Raw genomic sequence first — 16,829 nt, forward strand, 5'->3', positions numbered from 1 at the left:
GTTATACTTGGGGTTTAGTTTGTTGGTCTGTCAGATGCTTTAGAAAACTAGGGTTTCCCCATTGTTGCTGTCGTTTATTTCTGTACTGATATGGCTGTTTGTTTTTTTTTTTTTTTTTGTATAGTGGCTCCCAAGATCAACCCAGACTTTATCAGAGCAAAATCTCGCAAGAATAGCATTCCGTCGGTGGTGATTGGGGCCAGTGCGGTGGTTTCAGCTAGTGAATCCTCCAAGCGTAAGGCGACCACTGGCGGTGAATCTTCAAGTCATATTCCTGCAGCTTCTGTTAATGCCGTCCCTGCGCCTCCTTTGCCCGAAGTGACCGCTCGTCTTTCCCAGGAAGATCTTGATCACTCCGTTGCCGATGGTCCCGGCGGCAATCCCGCTGGTGAGCTTGTTGGTGAGCACTGTCGGTGCACCCCCGAAGGAGACTCTTCGGCATCCGAGGCAATTATGTTGGCGTCCCGATGAAGGCGTGGCCCCAGCAGTGCTGCTCCTATTTCTAACTCCAGTGCTTGTTTGGCATCCTCCTCCTCTCCTTCTGAGTTGGAGGATTTTGCTACCAGGAAGCGTCGTCGGATGACAAGTGATGAAGCTCATCCTTCTCTTGGTGTAGTTCGTCCTTCTCATCCTTTGCCTGAATTAGTGTCAAACGAGTTTGACAGAGCGTTGGAATGGTGTACCGCTGCTCGAATGACTTCGAGAGCGCAGCTTCTTTCCAAACTTCCGGATGAAGTCTTTACGAAGTCACTGGTGATGTAAGTCTTTCTTCATTATCCTCTCGATTTTGAAAAATTACTTTTCTCGCTCCTCGCTAACTCGAAAGTTGTTTGCAGGAGTCTTACGGTAACTTCCACAACCAAGTGGAAGCAGTTACTAGACTCGAGAGGTTGAGCAATGAAGTTTCTAGGCTTCGGGGAATCTCTGAAGCTAAAGATGTTGAGATTGCTCGCCTTCGAAATCTAGCTTGGGAGGTGGCGGGAGAAAAGAATTCGATGATTGGTCGTCTTCGGTCGGATTTGGATGATGCCGGGGAGAAGATCCGGCGATCGGAACGGACAGTTGGAAAGTCGGGAGCTAAAGGATCTGAAACATTACCCGAAAGGCAAGCCGTCGTTCCTTTGCCCGAATCCCTTCCAACCGATGTTCGCAGAGCCTGCGTCTTCAAGTATTTACACAGTAAGCATTTTGTTGATATGCTGAATGCTTATAATTTGCAGGCGTACCGGGATGGTGAGAACGAAGTATGGGAATCAATATTAAGGAAAGGTCCTCATTTTGATACGACTCCCTACAAGTCTTTGTTTGCCATCCTGAAGTATTTACCAACCCGGGTATTCCTCCTCCCGATCGGACCAAGGATAAGATTGATCCTCCACCTTCCGATCCAGATATTATGCAATATCTGGAAGATTCTCCTGTTTATTCTCCGCTGGAAGAAATCAATTATGACGAGCTTGTGCCGAATGCGAGTTTGGTCAAGGACCATTCTTCTCCTGGACAAGCTGGGCAAAGAGTATGAGATTGCAGAGGATTTTCTGAATATTAGAATATTTTTGTAATCCTCATTTCTTCTCTTCTTTTCCTTGACTCCTCTCCAATGGTTGACTCATATGTTTGTTCTAGCAAAGTCGCATCGATCTTGTATAACTTGTTAACAGTCACCTGTAATGACCTTCTTCTTTGATCAGAGATTGTATCCAGCTCTTGTAATTGTTTTGATACTGGCCTCTTTAGATCTTCTGAAGAAATAAGAAATTACTTTATCTTGAACTTTGCTAGCCACTTGAATCGCCGTTGCATTAGGTCTTAGTTGTCTGAAACAATGCCTACACTTAAGGATTTCCGGAGAAATACAATAAGTCTTAGAAGGAACTCACTCGGGTTTTAAACCGATGCCTTATACTTAAGGATTTCCGGAGAAATACAATAAGTCTGAGAAGGAACTCACTCGGGTTTTAAACCGATGCCTTATACTTAAGGATTTCCAGAGAAATACAATAAGTCTAAGGAACTCACTCGGGTTTTAAACCGATGCCTTATACTTAAGGAAGTTCGAAAGATTTTCCATAAGTGTTGAAGTGTTGAAGGACCCACACGAATTTTCATCCGATGCCTTATAGTTGGATCATGTTCTTGAATGTGGTGTATGATGCTCCCCAATCAAAAGATAGTTTGTTGAAAACCAAAAATTGCATTGATTGAGTTGAAAATGATTACATCGCGAACAAAATTGAAATCATCTTCAAGGATAAAACTTTTTGAGATGCCTAGCATTCCACGAACGATCCAATTCTTTCTGGGAATCAATGTTCTTCAGCTTGTAAGCTCTCGAACCGACCGGTTTCACAACCATATAAGGTCCTTCCCAGGAAGGGTCCAATTTTCTTTGGTGACGCGGGTCGGAAGCTAGGGTGTTTCTCAACACCAAATCTCCGGCTAAGTACCAACGATTCTTCACTCGAGTATTATAATGAGACGCTATCCTTCTTTGATAATGTTGAGTTCGTGCTATTGCCTTTGCCCGAACTTCGTCCAACAAATCAAGACTATCCAGTAGTCCTTGTTCATTTGCTTTTTCCTCGAACTCACGATCCCGCAACGTCCCCTCCATTATCTCCACAGGTGCTAATGCTTATGATCCATATGCCAACCTGAATGGAGTTTCTCCTGTAGGTGTTCGAACCGTAGTTCGATAAGCCCACAGTACATTATATAGTTCTTCGACCCAAGAAGCTTTGTCAGCTTCGAGTCTTCTCTTTATTCCTTCCAGTAGCGTTCGGTTAGTAACCTCTACCTGGCCATTGCTTTGGGGGTATGCCACCGAGGACATACGATGCTCGATCATATATGTTCCACGGAATTGCTCAAATTGTGGACGGTCGAACCGAGTACCATGGTCGGTGACAATTATCTTTGGAATCCCAAAGCGATATATGATTGATTCAAGCACAAATTTCTCCACTTTTTTCTTAGTAATTGTCGCCGGTGCAATCGGCTTCTACCCATTTTGTGAAGTAATCAATTGCTACTATCAGATATTCCCGTCCGCCCGATGCCTTGGTGAATTTGCCCATGATATCAATTCCCACATTGCAAAGGGAATGGGATTTAGAATTGAAGTCATAATCTCCGCCGGGAGCTTCGATACTGTAGCATGAATTTGACAGTTACTACATCGACGAACGTAGTCCATAGCAGCTTCTTGGATCTTAGGCCAATATAACCCCAATCTTAGAATTTTGTGGGCCGGGGCTCGCCACCCATGTGAGCGCCACAAATTCCTTCATGAACCTCGACCAAAGCTGAGTTTGCTCCTTCGGGGCCTATACATCTCATAAGTGGTCCAGCATAAGATCTTTTATATAGTCTCCCATTCGAATGACAAATCTAGCTGATCGAATCTTGATCAACCTTGCTTCTACTGGATCCTCGGGTAACTTGTCATCTCTTAGATATTCAATTATTGGATCCATCCAAAGAACGTTCGCTTCAATATAAGAAATTTCTTTCTCATGATAACTTGGAAAAGTTACCTCTTCAATGTAGACCGAAGGGTCTAGATTCTTTTCCTTGGCATTGGCTAGTCGGGATAGCTCATCCGCCACCGAATTTTCATTCCTCAAAATCGAGATATCTTCAAATTCGAAATTGGTTCCGAAATGCCCGCACTATCTCCCGATATTTTTGCAAGCGTGGTTCTTTAATGCCATACTCCCCCTGGACTTGGTTGACTATAAGCCGAGAGTCACTATAAATAGTAACATCTGCAATAGCTAATGCCTTTGACAACCGAAGTCCTGCTATTAGGGCCTCGTACTCCGCTTCGTTATTACTCGCATCAAATGCGAATCTCAAAGCATATCGAATAATGAATCCCGCCGGACTTTTTAATAGAATTCCAGCGCTTGCTCCATCTTTATTACTCGAACCATCGACATATACCTCCCAAGTGGTTGGTATAATGGGATCTTCAATGGTGGGTTCCACTGGTGCAAAGTAGTTTCTACTACAAAGTCGGCTAATGCCCGAGCTTTGATTGCAGTCCTGGGCTTAAAGCTCACTTGGAACTCACTTAGCTCAACCGACCAGGATACCATCCTTCCGGACAAATCAGGTTTGTTAAGAACTTTACTAAGAGGAAAAGTTGTAAATACCTCAATTGGATGAGCCCTGAAAATATGGCCTTAGCTTCCGGCGGCCATCATGAGAGCCGAGCTCGCTTCTCAATCTGCGAATATCTCGTCTCCGCATCCCAGCAACACGTGGCTTACATAGTAAATCGGCCATTGTTTCTTATCTTTCTCCCGAACAAGTACCGCACCGACCACGGAAAGGGATGTCGCTAGATATAGCTGTAATATTTCCCCCTTCTCCGGCTCGGACAAGATCGGTGGTTGTCCAAGTGCTTCTTTTAATTCCTCAAAAGCTTTCCGGCACTCTTCAGTCCACTTTGCTTCCTTATCGCCCTTCAGGTCTTTAAGTGCCTTGAAGAAAGGCAAACATTTTTCTCCGGACTTGGAGATAAATCGATTTAAGGCAAGAACTCCCCCGTCAAACATTGTACATCCCGAACGGTTTTGGGAGCCTCCATATCAATCGAGCTTGTATTTTGGCAAGATTTGCCTCAATTCCCCTCTCGTGATACCATGGAACCCAAGAATTTGCCCGAGGAGACTCCAAAGGCACACTTTTTCGGGGTTCAATTTCATTTGATGTTTCCTCGATCGAGAAAACCTCAGTCAAATCTGCAATGTGATTTGCTTTTGTAAAGCTTTTCACCAAAGATGCCGTCAACATATGCTTCAACGTTCTTTCCTATCGGCTCTTTGAAAATCTTGTTGACGGCCCTCTAATATGTTGCTCCCGCATTCTTCAGGGCCAAAAGGCATGACCTTGTAATAATAGCTTTCACGATCAGTCATAAAAGCCGTATATTTCTCATCTTCCTTATTCATAAGGATCTGATTATACCCCGAGTAGGCATCCATGAAACTTAAAGTTTCATACCCTGCAGATAGCATCTATCAAGAGATCAATCCGAGGCAACGGGTAACAATCTTTTGGGCAAGCTTTGTTTAGATCCGTGTAGTCTCGTACACATCCTCCACTTCCCATTCGCTTTTTTCACCATCACCACGTTGGCCAACCAAGTTGGGCACTCGATTGGTTCTATGAAACCAGAATTCTTAAGTTTTTCAACTTCATTCCAAACGGCTTCATACTTTTCAATAGAGAAATTTCTTCTTTTCTATATCACTGGTTTCGCCTTAGGGTCTATCCAAAGTTTGTGCTCTGCAATGGCCCGATCGATCCCGGTGCATGTCCTCGGCAGACCACGCGAATACATCTTTATTCTCGTTGAAGAAATAACTTCAATTCATCTTTAAACTCTTCCATTGTTCGGACCCGACATAAGTAATCTTTTTCGCATCCTCGGTACACAGCTGGATTTGCTCCGATTTCTCCACTTGGTTCGGGCCTTTGCATCTCTGTCTCTTCCCGATCATCTCGAACTTCTATGGGGAGGGCAGAACCTTCTTCGGACCCTCCTTGTCTTTTAAATAGGCAACATAACAACGCCGAGAGATCTTTCGGGTCGGAGGAGACTTGACCGATTCCCATATCGATCGGGAATTTTATCTTCGGGTGCTTTGTCGAAACAATAGCACCTATCTTGGATAAAGATGGTCGCCCAAGAATCATATTATAGGCTGGTAGTTCTCGAACCACCAGAAAGTTGATTCGGACAGTTGTTTCTTTGGGAAAACTTCCAATGGAAAGATCCAACTAAACCGATCCTTCCGCCACCGCAGATGACCCCGCAAAGCCATATAGGTGTGTTGATGAAGGTTTCATCAAATCTTGATCCACCTTCAATTTTTGATACACTTCGTAAGAAATTAGGTCAGCTGCAGACCTCGTATCAATCAATACTCTATGCACTTCCTGCCGTGCAATCTCTACCTTGATGACTATAGCATCATCATGAGGTAAACAAACATCTCTCTCGTCTTCTTCGCTAAAGGTGATAGAATCTTCACCATTCAGCTTCTTCCGCTTCGCGCCTCTCCGGCTCCAACAAATTTGGATTTGGTTTTTAAACTCCGGAATGATTCAGGCTCTGGACCCCCGAAGATGGTAAGGATCGGTGACCGAGTAGCAGCTTCAATCACCTCCTTGCCTTTTTTGGACTTCGGGGCCTCCCTTGATCGTTCGAACCGACCAAACGATTCCTTTTAGGGGCAGCCGCACGTGGCCCGCGTGGCTCCTCCCTTCTTCTCGCTAACAAACTGAACAGATGTCCTTGAGATATCAATCTCTCAATATCCGCCTTGGGATGACGACGATCATTAGTGTAATGACCATAGTCCTTGTGGAATCGGCAATACTTTTCCCGATCCTGTTTGCTCTCGGGGTTTCAAAAGAATTTTAGGCGGCCACTTCAAAATATTTTTTCTTTTGAGGATATTCGGAATATCGGCCCGAGGAGCATTCAATGGAGTGTACTCACTTCACGGGGGATCTTTGGCGCCAAGGTTGGGATCTTCCAACCCGATCACGAACATTCTTCTTTGGCTTCGCTTCGCTCGGGAGCCTTTTGTTCCTTATTGGAGACTTTATTATCTCCTTGGCGCGCATCTAGAATCTCCATGACTTCAGCCGCTTCCGGCATCTCTGTACCAACTCAGCATAAGTCGTGGGTATATCATGTAGTAATAACTCCAGGAGTTTCCGATTTGTGAGTCCTGTGAATAGAGCGGTTACGGCTACTGTTCATCCAAGTTTTCTATCTCCATCGTCACTTTGTTGAACCTTTTCGGAAACTCTCGATCGATTCTTTCTTTCCCCTGTTTGACAAGTAAACAAGGTTTCTTCCATTTTCTTGACTCGTATCCCACTCGGAATCGCCCTATGAATTGGCGTGCCAATTCGTCAAAGTTTACGATCCTTCCCGAGGGAAGGTTAGAAAACCACTTTTGTGCCGCTCAAGTTAGAGATGAACCAAAAACCCCGCATAAATTTTCATCGAAATTACTCGAAAGCGCCATGGTCTCGTTGGTAATAGCCAATATGAGCTGTTGGATCTCCGGAGCCATCGAATGTTGAGAAGGTAGGCAAACGGAAGTTATGGGGAAACCGATATCCCGCGATTGGCTCAAGCAAAGGAGTCTTCCGAATGACCGAGTAAATATCCTCGATTATTCTTCCCTTAGCCAATTGCCCTAACTTCTCATTGATGTTGGCCAATTCTTGACCAATCTGGGTCGGGTGGTCTTCAGCAATACGATCACGACCTCGATTAACACGATCATCACGTGCTGCTCGTTCATCACGAACAGCCCGTCCTTCACGAACGTTTCTCTCGTCACGAATCGCTCGATCATCACGAACGGTTCTTCGACGGTGGGTGAGTGAGTTCTTACCCAGAATCCAACCTTGTATTTGAATCGGTTGTACTCTCTTGCGGTCTATCGAACCGATCGCCTCGCCTTAGTTGATCATCAATCCTCCGAAGTCCTCGGTCTCCTTCACGGAAATTCTGATCAACATTCCGATCTTCAGCCATTCTTTGGTCACGTGGCAATGCACGTCTCCCTGAGTCGTGTTGATCAGGTTCTTGTGGTAAAACCACTCGTCTGGTGAGCAAGCGGAGTGCTTGGCTCACCTCCAAGAGTTGAATCTTTACCTGATCCAATTGATCTTGGATTGTATCAGGAGGAAGATTACGTCCTCCTTGGCCTTTATCCACTTCTATAGGATTTTGGCTTTCCTGGGGAATATCTGGATTATTCACCCCAGGTATCTGAACACCGGAATTGCGTTGTGCAGCGGCTGCTGCGGCTGCTGATCTAGTCACCATGGCTTTTTCAAGTCTTTCCCATAGACGGCGCCAAATGATGCGTCCAAAATCTGCTCAACCCTTGAATATCCACGTAGTGTCCTGCAAAACAAAAGCGTCAGATGTGGCCCGACCGCTGGGGTCGGGAGTCCACCTCCGAAGGCTAAGTCGGTTGATGAACTTAATCACAAACGGCTCTGCTAGAAGCACGAGCTAATGAATGAAGAAACGGGAAAGGTGATCTAGATAGCAGGACGCTAATAGTTGAGGTCTATCAGTATGTATCTGAACCTAAGTCTCAGATAGTATTCTCCTTGATCGATTGATTCGTCCCTCACCTTGTATGGTAGTGAGGTTTATATAGAGTGTACATTCGAATCTCCTTCGTTGGATGCACTCGAGCCTTCTTCGGGTAGTCGTTGGATCTTATCAATGAGATCCGTTGAGCGATAGACTTCTACTAGTTTGGGCTAGTAGAGGACTCCTGAGATAACCCTTAGGTTATGCGATAGTTATCCCTTTGATGATGATTATCCACAGCCGTCAGTTTGAGTCTGCTGTCATCAGGGTGATTACCCTAATCCATAAGTAAGATTAGGGCACGCTTGCAGCTGAATAATCTTTCTTCTTCAGCAAGCCATCTTCTGGATCCGGTTCGCTCGGGAGCAATTCGGTTTTCTCCGTCTCGACCGAGGTCGAGGGTCGGACTAGGTATGAACCCGGTTTGATCATAAACTCTCCATATCACATGTATAGTCAAGTGCATTTGCACGTTTAATTTTTTACTAGTATATATATATATATATATAAAGAGAGAGAGAGAGAGAGAGAGAGAGAGAGAGAGAGAGAGAAAAGAAAGATTCCCTAACATGACATATATCTATCTCTCAAGACTTCTTGTCCGCCGTATTGAACCTTCATGACCCGAGAGAATTTAAAAAAAGAACCATTGGCCTAAGGGCTTTTGTACTCGTGTACGTCCATGTGATAAGACTCAAGGTCAGTAGAAAATTTACAAATCCTACAAAAAAAAAAGGGCTTTTAGATATAATATCAGATTTTTAAGAAATTTTTATAGACAACATAAGCAAAGAAATTGTCACACATACCATGAAATCATTGAGATGGATGAAGCACATAAGTTGTTGATCCTTGTGAATAAGCAAATGTCTGCATCTGTAAAAATGAAAACATGATATTAATATTAAAAATCTATGTTATATAAAAATAAAAAATAAAAAATCCATAAAATCTAAAGAAGAAATGAATCGTGCTTGAAGCAGCGACATGAACGGTCCCTAATAGTCTTCCATAGCTTGAAGAGTGTCATGCATATTTGAAGTAGCCACTGAAGATGGTTGTTTAGATGTATTTATTTCAACTGAATGTTGACTTTCTACCTGCTCATTACAGTTCACTTTTTTCTTACTTTTGTTCTTCTGACCTATATTTTCAATCCAACCCTTGTGCCGTTTTTTACTACCTTTCTGACTTTCTTTCTTCTTCAATACCAAATTTCTATTTTCGCCAAAGTTGCATCCATCTAAAGCTTCCGTGTTTTGATTATCTTCAACTAAATCTACTAGTTGTACACGTAATTATTCTGCACATTTTTTGGCAATCTTAAAACTTTCTACTGAATTAGAGGCATGACTTGCCAACTTTACAAATGTATGGCAAAGAAACCTGTAACTCTGTGTGTGACTCAAATTAGTATCTTCTACAACTTGTTTTCCTTTATTGTCCTCCACCAACAAACTTTTTGCTCCCCATGTCCATCTTCTTAAAATATACTTCTCAGGAATAAACTTTACTTCTAGTTTATCAAACACTTTCAAAGCATGACAACAAAGAATACCAAATGTCTCAAATTTTCTACAAGTGCATAGTATTGATTGTTCACTATGATTGTATATAACCGTATATTTTCCTTCCATAAGGTTCCCAACTACATCTGTTAAACAAATTGTGTACTCATTCAAGACACCATCTTTATTATAAAGCATTGATGAACAAGCACCCAACCAATTATATTCTTCCTCAAACTCTTCAAATATATTAGGGGTGTAAACTTTTGGTGCTTGTATCACGATTGGTGCTTTTGATTTCAACGTAGGAAATGTATTCCTTGCTTGAAATTCATCATTTAATTCATTGGCACGTTTATCCTCCACTAACCTTTCAAAATGATTAAAATTTTGTACTAGATCCAAATGTGGTTTCAAATACCTCTTCAAATCAGCATTAATACTTTCACTAAGCTGTGTGCTCCTCACACCTAAAGTGAAAGTATTTTTCATGTAACAGGCTGCCCATTTCTTTTTAATTCCATAAAGTCGATCTAAGCATGAATTATTTTGAATTTGATAATCATCTTGTAACTTTTTCCATGCATTTTTAAACTCTTCTTCAACTTATAACCATAAATGGACTTCGTAAAATCCTTGAAAAATGATGATCCCTTCTTCATTAGATTACCAAGGTGTATAACCCCATTTTGCATTATATGTCATGTGCATAATCCATGCCAAGTCTTAGGTATGACTTCACTTATAGCTTTTGACATTGCTGCATCTTGATCAGTAAAAATGGTTATGGGTTGCTTTTGACAATTTGCTTTCAAGAATGTCTCAAACAACCATTTGAAAGACTCAGCTGTTTCATCGTATAACAGTGCAGCTCCAAATATAGTTGCACCTTTATGATGATTGAACCCCGCAAAAATACCAAATGGCCTGCATTCTTTATTAGTGCAAAATGTTGTATCAAATACAACAACATCACCAAATACTGCGTAATCAATGATCATCCTTGGGTCCGCCCAAAATATGTTTGTTATTTGTTCTTCATTATCTAATTGCAAATCATGTATAAATGATGGGTTAAGACTTGCCTGCTTTTGGAAATATGCTAACAAACTCCCAGCTTCACCATAAGCCAAATGTCGTTGGCGTTTAGTTCGAAGATAATTTTGTATATCTACCCTGGTATAACCTAGGTTTTCTCTACCCCCTGCTTGCCTACTCAAAAGATCATAATTTGCTTTGGTCCTAATACCAAAGTCATCAGCCAAACCTATTGCATGTGCAACAACATCTGTGATTTTACGTTGAGATTGCATTAAATGAGTAGTAGCAGGTGTATGGAGCAAATGATTGTGATTATCATTAAAATCTCGACATTCATAAAGCCCATTATTCAACCTAGAAATACACATCTTTGTAGGACATTTAGTTCTAGTTTCTGGACGAGGCTTGATTGTGCATTTATCTCTCTTGTCCTTATCCTGACGTTCTTCTTTATTACATGAAAATCTCCTTTGCTTTACAGTTATTTTATCTTTTTTACTCTTATGTGCATAATCTCTCTTGATACTAAAACCAACTAGTCTTCCATATTGGTTGTAGAATTCGTATACCTCATTCTCTGAAGTAAAAGTCAAACCGATCTGTGGCTTATAATCAACATATTTATCTTCAATGGACAATATCTTTGGATTTTCCATATCCAAAGCAATTCACAAAAGCTACAACAATAACATCTCTTTAGCATTATATAACTAATCTTATAAAGAAAATGAACTATTTTATAAGTTGCTTGGTATAAGTTAGTATAAATAGGGTGTATGCACAAGAAAACTCAAATTATACTTGGATTATCAAAATTGTAAATGACAAGGGCATATTCTACCAAAAACAATGACCAGGATATATGACTAAGTTTTAGTACATATCTAATCAAACACAAATATTGTATCACCAATTCAAATAGCATAGTTAACTACATCACCTATAGATTTTACCATTTAAAAAATAATAAATACTAATATAAAATAAAGACAGCTTTTCCCATTTAATAAAACTCTCTTCTCCACATTGAGGTTACCCAAAACGTTTTCCTAAAATCAAGTCCTCTCTAAAATCTAGTCCTCTGCTCTCTCTTATAGGCTCAATCATGATTATGTTTAACTTACATTCAAACAATCCCACCAAAATTTTGTTTCATCTCTCAACTTCTTTCTAACTCTGTATTTGGTGTGACCCATCAAAAGAGGCAACCATAGATTGAGAGGTAGTTGACTATAAGAAATTGATAGGGCTTTTGAGTGGATGTTTGGGTTCTGTGATCCTAAACTAATGAATTGGAGCTAATTAAGAAGCATGTGTACCAAATGGGCTTCAGTTGAATTTCAAACCATCAATCAATGCTGGTATTCTGGTAAGAACAAAATCCTAAAACATTGATTCCACAAGAGCTATTGAATGAGAAGGCAAAGACTGATTCATATACATGTCATGCCATTAAAACCTTACACCTAATAAATATGCAATTTTCAAATTTAAATAACCAAACAGAATATATCAGTAAACCAAAAAACCATCATTACAGACACAGCTGCCCAACTTAAAACTAAGTTTTTGGAAATCAAAGATCAAGTCATCATCAAAAGGGAAGAAAAAGGAAGCAATTTGGTAATTCGACCATTCTTATCCAGAGTCTATTACAACTTAAGGATCAATCAATAACAAGAAAAAGAAAAAGGAAACAATTTCTTCATACCGAGATGCTTTCTAATCCATACAGTAAAATAAAAGGAATGCAATCCAAAATACAGGAAGGAAACTCTTTCATACCCGAGGATTAAACAAACGATAATGACCTTCACTCCGACAACTGAATGCGACGACGACTCCTCCGGCAACTAAATATGTCTTTGTCGACTTTGGTATGAAAGACTGAGAGGTCGTGGGAGGAGAGTAGAGGTGAGAGCCCTTGAGGAAGATGATGGTTAAAGAAATCGACATCAAACTAGTTATATATAGTACTTGGAACTCTTAATTGGAGTTCGAGTCTGAGTTGGAGTTGGGAATGGGAGTCGGAGTCGAATCGCAGATAGGTTTTAGATAGAATAAGATTGAGGATTGTAGAGATAGAAGAAGATGAGGTCGACCGATTTAGGTTTTTTCCTCCATGGATGAGAATTTATGTTGATAGAGAAAGAGAGAGCAAGAAAGGAAGGAAACACGTTGAGGGAAAGAGAGAGAAGGGTAAAGGAAAATTAGAAAATCGTGAAACAAAGCAGACATTGCAGGGTTTTTGAGTGTTTTTTTTTAATGAGTAAACCCGGCTTGGTTTCCAATTCGGTTCATTCATCTTAACCAAATTGTTTAACCGGTTTAATAGGCAAAAAAAACAGGATTAAATCAATGTTCCTGCTTCCTTAGTGACATGTGGCGGCCATCCAAGGAGCGGCCGCTAGATGGCCGCTCCTTGGTGGCCGTAGAAGATTAAATCCCCGGTATATGAACCACGTTAAATCATTGTATATTTGTTTTTTTTTATTATTTTTTATTCGTTATTTCATAGTATTTGTTCTAACAAAGATCTTGGAGGTTGAGCTTTAGAAAGATACTTTTTGTAGGGCCTTAGTTAATCAACAAATCAACCTTCACTGCCATTATACAATATTCCCTTTTCTGTACAAAATGAAAATTCCCCCAAAAGAGATTACATTCAAGTGAGGTCATGTCAGGTCATTGGAGACTTATTTTGGGAGACCTTTTTTGCGTAACAAGATCATGGGAGGTTTAGCTTTAGAAATATATTTTTTGCAGGGTGTTACTTAATCAACTAACCAACCTTTACCGCGATTATACAATATATCTCTTTTCTGTACAAAATGAAAATTCCCCCAAAAGAGATTACTTCCAAGTGAAGGTTGAAGCTTTAACAATCCTAAAAATTAAAAGGTTTAGGTTGTACAGTATGTTGGGTTTTGTGGGCTTAACTAACACTAATCTCTTTATCTGGGCCCATATTCATTCATGGGTATTACTGACCTTTATTATTGTGGGAGTGGTTAAAGGTTAGGGTTTTACATTATAAATAACTTCTTGGGTCCCTGTAGCCGTCACACGATACATTTGGGTTTGAGGTTGTTTCCACATACACTCAAACGAAGGATTCCAAAGAGTGAAAAACTACGGAAGATTCAAGGAGAGCAAAAGGAGGATCTACAACAAGAATGCCCTACAGGTATTTATTTCTACGCTTCCATGATTATATTTATAACTATGATTTAATTATTATAGGAACCATATAGATCCTGGTGGATCCAACAATTGGCATCAGAGCTATTTTCTATAATAATTATAAAGGTTTTGAATTCTTGATTTCTATTGTGCGATTAGATGGGGTTATGTTGATTTCATTTGGATTGGATCCATTGGGAAATCCAGAGTTTAATTGAAACCCTAGATCAAAAAATTAATTTGATTTTATTTTTGGGATCCAAAAATAAAAGGATCATAATGATATAATTTTTTGTTGAGAGAAGGCAAAGTAGGTGAGAAGATAATTAAAATAAAAAATAAAAAATAAAAAGATTTTTGAATCTATGTGGGCTCCCCCCGCGAGTGCAGCCTGTGCATCTCCCCGCGTGCACAGACGGTTGCGCCAGCGCACGCAGAAAAGTTTTTCACAGAAAAAAAAAGTTTTGGCAGATCTCTGATTCCAAAGACCTGCCGGTCATGTAGGCGGGTGCTTGAAGCCATCCCCCCCCCCCCTTGGTATCACCACAAAAAAAAAGGGGGAAAATATGGGACTGTCAAAGCAGGCAGTGTGCTGGTTGGGAGGTGAGATTGAATGCATGATCAATGAAGGCTTCTTGATGGAATTCCAAAGTCAAGGCGTGGAACACCCAAACTGCCTATGATGAGTATGGTCTATCAATGAACTTAGTCTTACCGGACATGTTGGACAAGTGCATGATCTTGTTGTTAATAATGGGATGCTGTGAAATCCCCCGGATTTCTACCCCTTTAACCCGTGGCTTCAAAATCAAGAAAATTGGGCCTCGAGTTGACGACAAATGTGGGCCATTCAAGTGGAGCTTGAAGGGTTAGGAATGGAACCAATGTTGGTGGATGACCCTTGTGATGACTCATCAACTCTCCTAAAGTTTAATTGAAGAGAGAAGATTAATCATGATGGTGTAAAAAGGGTGATCTTGGAACGACCATAGATCAGTGATGGAGAATCCGATTGATGTGAATAAGGTATCAAAACGAAGAGCGTCGAAAGACCTTTCCAACAAGCCAAAAATCTCCCAATTTGGACTTCATTTGGCCCCTCAACCAAGGCCGGTCGGTCGGGCCGGTTGAATGGCCGGTCGACCGCCCCCAGCCCAGTTCGGGGCAAAATTAGGTTTTACCCTTTGAAACCCTATTTTAAAGCTCTCTTTCACTCATACTCGCATTTTATGTTGCTAGTACAAGGCTGAGGCTCAAAGAGGAGGAGAAACCAAAGGAGAAGAAGGTTCATAACCATTCAGAAGCATGCCGGCATCTGGATCTTTGCAAAATCGTTAGGAAAGGTAAGTTTCATCAAACCATCTTCTTTGGGCTTAGTTTTAGGAGTAGTTCTTCGCAATAAATGTTGGATTTGAGTAGTTGTAACATGATAGGTGTTTTGAATGCTTGCAAATAGTTTCATTTATGTTTCTCTTTGGTTTGTAAGTGGTTTGTGCGAGTCGTTGCAAACGATTTTGCATTTTGGCTCTCAGACCCAGCCAAGAGCACTTGCGAGAGCCAAAATTTAGGAATTTTTGATTGAGATGGAATTAGATCAAATTGAAGGTACCATTAGAACCCTTTTGCTGCCAAATAGGAATTCCCAAAGTTTCGTTTTGATTCGACTTCGAATCGATGGTGAAATTTGATTTTCGCCGAAACTAGGTTGAGAAAGGTGGGTTCGAAACTAGTTGGCAGATTAGGCTTTTGTTGGGTGATTTTGGGAACTTTATTAAAACCCAATTGATTTCTAATTTATTTCTAATGATCCTTTTACATGATTAGGTTTATTTTGATTATAATCACCAACTCGTAAGTGTAACTCTGTGGAATTTTGGAGAGTTTATGCTAACTAAAAAGGTGAGGAATATACTCAACCTTATCTTGCATGTTTAATTATGTAATTAAATTTCATTATTGATATATTGCCTTGCTTTAATATTTATTATCTTATGATTATGTGTGGGACTTTGCACGAATGAAAGGTAAGCAAGTATCTTTGCTTCTATTTTCAATATTCTTTGAAAACAATATGAGAATGTATGAGATGGATGAGAATGAATGGATTGAGTGTTTTCTTTTATTTTCAAATTCTAAATTATTGATATGAAGATATATGTATGATATTGAATTAAATTACTCTTTTTATTTTATGTTTCAAACTAGGGTTGTGGGTTCGCCCATTACCCTAGTGAACTTACATGAGTATGCATCTAGACCTAAGTACATGAATGCTAAGTGTCTAGAAGTGCTTGGCTAGGTAACCTCATGAGTATTACTACCTTTCTGGCAGGGGTATTGAAGCCGGTTAACCCGTGATGTTAGTGGCTGGGTCCTGAACATCAAGCAGACCCACTATCATCATAGAAAGGTAGGGTTGCATATAATAGATAAGGGCTCCTGGGCACTCAAGACCAGTGAAATGATCCGTGAGAGGACATGGAGAGCATCCTGTCCATTATATGTGGATGACCATTGGGTTAAGGAATGAGATCCAACAGATGCCTCCCGTTGAGGATTCCATTCATAAGTGGAAAGGTAATGAACCAAAAGGACACTAGGCATGAGCGGAGATATCCGGACCATATTTAGTACGAGATCGTATGACCTTGCACTGGGCTAGGATTATCCTTGACACGCGCCAATCTCATACCAAACGGTGATGTGAGAGAGTGGTGACCTATACCCCAACCATGGCTTGACAGGACTTTACCCAGCAACCGTGAAGAACCCAATAGACATCTCTTGTTGAGGGAGCGTGACTGAAACCGCCCAAAGGAGACTGGTGTACAAACTTAATGTGTGTCTACCATAGAGACCTCATGATAGAGTTAGGAGCATAATATCATAATCATTCATACATCATATCATTATCATTAATTACATTATCGATACTCAAGCTATATGTGTGGTGT

At 40.7% G+C, this 16,829-nt stretch overlaps 1 pseudogene; it reads right to left on the reverse strand.

Moving 5' to 3' along the window:
• Nucleotides 1-9,441: 9,441 nt before the first annotated feature.
• Nucleotides 9,442-11,348, reverse strand: LOC149012093 (protein FAR1-RELATED SEQUENCE 5-like; annotated as a pseudogene).
• Nucleotides 11,349-16,829: the final 5,481 nt, after the last annotated feature.

The sequence above is a fragment of the Hakea prostrata genome, chromosome 6 (assembly GCF_041222555.1).
Source record: "Hakea prostrata isolate BN-2017 chromosome 6, UWA_Hpros_2, whole genome shotgun sequence".
Classification (NCBI taxonomy): domain Eukaryota; kingdom Viridiplantae; phylum Streptophyta; class Magnoliopsida; order Proteales; family Proteaceae; genus Hakea; species Hakea prostrata.